Consider the following 3,694-nt stretch of genomic DNA (forward strand, 5'->3'; position numbering starts at 1 on the left):
CTATTTAGTAGTTATTAAAAAAATTTTAAAAATATATTTTGTTATGGGACTATTTAATGGTCCAAACGTTCTAAGACCATCGAATCCAGTGCCTTATCTGCTATACCGAAGGGCTCTACAATATGTCAGCTAACTTTCATTAACGAAAATCCTATTTAACATGGTATGAACTCTCATAATCCCTATTCTCCAATGCTCATTGATCATTGTTGACAAAATATCATGTTGGAGCCTTAAAAGTTTAAAATTATTTAAATTTCATTACATTGGGTCAATTTAGGCTAGTGTTCCCCCTAAATTCTTAAAACAGTTATTGATGCTTCTCAATAAATTTGGTTGATCCCATGTTCCTTGAGAAATAATGAAATATACACTTGAACATAGTATCGATGTTTGGATTTGCTAACTTTGATATTGACAAGTACTTTCATTTCTCTTGTTCATCCTTAAAAGTTTGGGTTTTTTTTTTTTTTTTGGGTAAATACCCTTTTCGGTCCTTGAGCATTTTAAATTGGGACATGTCACACCTTTATCATCTAGAAACCTCAACCAGGTCCTCAACCATCAACATTAGTGGATGTATCGACCCCTGTGACCGGTTGCCAACAGGTTGCCTGGATGACGTGTCAGGTGGAGGCTGAGTTGTCAAATGCAGGTGCCACGTGTCACTAGAAGTTATTTCAGGGACTAAAAACCCCCTCCCTGCCCAAACTATTCTCATCCCCACCGGCAACACCCTCCACTCACCACCCCTCCCCAGCACTCCTCCACAATTACACTGCCCTCATCTTTGCCACTAACCCCAACCATGCCCTTCGCCTTTTCTCCGAAATGCGCTCCCTCCTCCTCCCCCTTGACCCCGTCTCCGTACTCTGCGTCCTCACTAAGTGCTCCCATCTCGGCTGTGTCAAAATGGTCTTGCAGCTTCATGCACTTGTGGTGAAGCTTGGGGTTTCTGGGTGTGTTAGAGTCTGCAATGCTTTGATGGATGTTTATGTGAAGTGTGGGCTTGTGGGTGGGGTTAGAAGAGTTTTTGAGGATATGGGGTTGAAGACTGTGGTGTCTTGGACTGTGGTCTTGGAAGGTGTGGTGAAAGGGGAGGATTTGGAGAATGGGCGGAAGGTGTTCGATGAAATGCCAGAGAGGAATGAGGTTGCTTGGACTGTGATGATTGTGGGGTATGTTGAGAATAGGATGACTAGGGAGGCTTTTGAGCTTTTGAGGGAAATGATTTTTGGGTGTGGGTTTGTGTTGAATGATGTGAGCCTTTGTTCGATTCTTTCGGCTTGTTCGCGGTCTGGGGATGTGAGCTTGGGGAGGTGGGTTCATGGGTATGCTGTGAAGGAAATTGGGTGGGATGTGGGTGTCATGGTGGGGACTGGGTTGGTTGACATGTATGCAAAGTGTGGGAGGATTGGCGCTGCCTTGGTTGTGTTCAGGAACATGCCAAGGAGAAATGTAGTGGCGTGGAATGCCATGATTGGTGGGTTGGCCATGCATGGGAAGGGAAAGGATGTGGTGGATATGTTTGATTCCATGATCGGAGAAGGAGTGAGCCCTGATGCAAATAGTTTGGGAAGGGAAAGGATGTGGTGGAGGAGTGCTGGGGAGGGGTGGTGAGTGGAGGGTGTTGCTGGTGGGGCTGAGAATAGTTTGGGCAGGGAGGGGGTTTTTAGTCCCTGCAACAACTTCTAGTGACACGTGGCACCTACATTTGACAACTCAGTCTCCACCTGATACGTCATCCAGACAACCTGTTGGCAACCGGTCACAGGGGTCGATACGTCCACTAATGTTGATGGTTGAGGACCTGGTTGAGGTTTCTGGATGATAAAGGTGCGACATGTCCCAATTTATGCTTCTGAATAAATTTGTTTGATGCCCTGTTGATAAATAATGAAATATACACTTGAACATATATAGTATCGGTGGTTTGGATTGGCTAACTTTGATATTGACAAGAATTTTCATTTCTCTGGTTCATCCTTAACAGTTTGTTTTTTGGGTCTCTCATCCCTGGAAATTTATATATGCCATTTGATCCTTTGAGTTGCAGGTTGATGGCAACTCTACTCTCTAGGGAACTGCCAAACGTTTGCTTGTTTTACGGTTTATGTTCATTAAACATGTTGGCTGCTTTTTGACAATGTCGCTAGATTAAAGCAGTATTTTGTGCATCAATTTCTGTTTTTGAAAGTAGCTGGCATATTATTATACTTTGTACTCTATGGACGCTATCTACGGTTCAATGCTTCTATATTTCTAAGTTGGATAACTTTTTGTGATGCGTAAAAATATCCATGGTTAATTAAGACTAAATGCCATGATTTTGCAGAAATGTGATTTTTCTGACATTGAATTGATATGATGAATTGTATAGTACAAACAGCAATTTTGATTACGCACCACCACCAATTCAGATTAGTTTGGTCTTAACTCTTAATTGTTGGTGATGAACGTGACAGGATTATGCAATGCTTTGTTACCAATCAAAGATAGTGTTAGACTCTGACTAATTTCATGTATGTTCATCCAATCAAATCTGGCCATAATACAATAACGATAGATTTAGTTATGAAGCCTTAAAAAATACTATAGAACGTTTTAAGCTGTTTGTGTATGATTAAAATTCTCAAATCAATTTAATTTTCACTGATTTATAATCCAAATATAATATTAGTTCTTAAATTAATTCAATCACCATTTTATATGATTTATAGTATAAGATAAGAGTTACTTGCTTATACCAAAAAAAGGGCCTGCTTGTACTAGCAATAAGCAGATGGCATAGGAAAAAATTTTAAAATAAAAATGAGCCAACTTAATCAAATTAGGTTGGTCTAATAGTTAGTTTACTAGTCCGCTTAAGCAAGTGTTGAGGTTCGAAATTTGTTTTGTGCATGCAGCAACCCATTGACTAGTAATAAACCATTAAATTGAGCTCAGTATAGCGATGAATTAATTCTTAGTTTGACGGATTGAAAGACACCATGAGAAATAAAAAAAAAGAAAGAAGCCAAGCTGTAGGACCAATTTTATAAGTCCCAAGAATAGATATTAACCAGTAATATGGGAAAAGCAGAGTTAATGAAATATATTAACATTTTAAATTTGCAAACGCGAAAATGGACACAAGTTATTTAGACAATAATAAAAAGAATATAACTAAGTCATAAAAATATAATTTTTTTAAAAGAGTAAAGTATTGTTTTTATTTTTAAGTAAGTTTTATTTGTGTTCCTAACGTTTAAATTGTCATATTTGTATCTCTAATGGTTATAAAAGTGATTTAATGTTATCCTGCTATCAATTATACTAACAAATCAGAGTGTATTTTTCAATTATTCTCACTTAGATGTATTCATTTTCAATTAAGTCTCACTTGAATGTGTTCGATTTTAATATTGTACCCACTATTTGTGTTTAGGTTCAATTATGTCTCAAGAAAAGTGAATTATGTAAATATTACAGGGATTAGTTTCAACTTTTGATGAATTATTTTTCGGAGTGAATTATGTCCTAGACATTTGTATTTTAGAAGAGATTTTCAAAACTAAAACTAAAGCTTATGATGTGTAATTGACGGCAGGATAATATTGAATCAATTTTACAAACGTTAGGAATACAAATAAGATGATTTAAACGTTAGAGACACCAAATATGACTTATTCCAAATATTGAGGACAAAACCGTA

This window comes from Arachis ipaensis, chromosome B09, assembly GCF_000816755.2.
Source record: "Arachis ipaensis cultivar K30076 chromosome B09, Araip1.1, whole genome shotgun sequence".
Taxonomy (NCBI): Eukaryota; Viridiplantae; Streptophyta; class Magnoliopsida; order Fabales; family Fabaceae; genus Arachis; species Arachis ipaensis.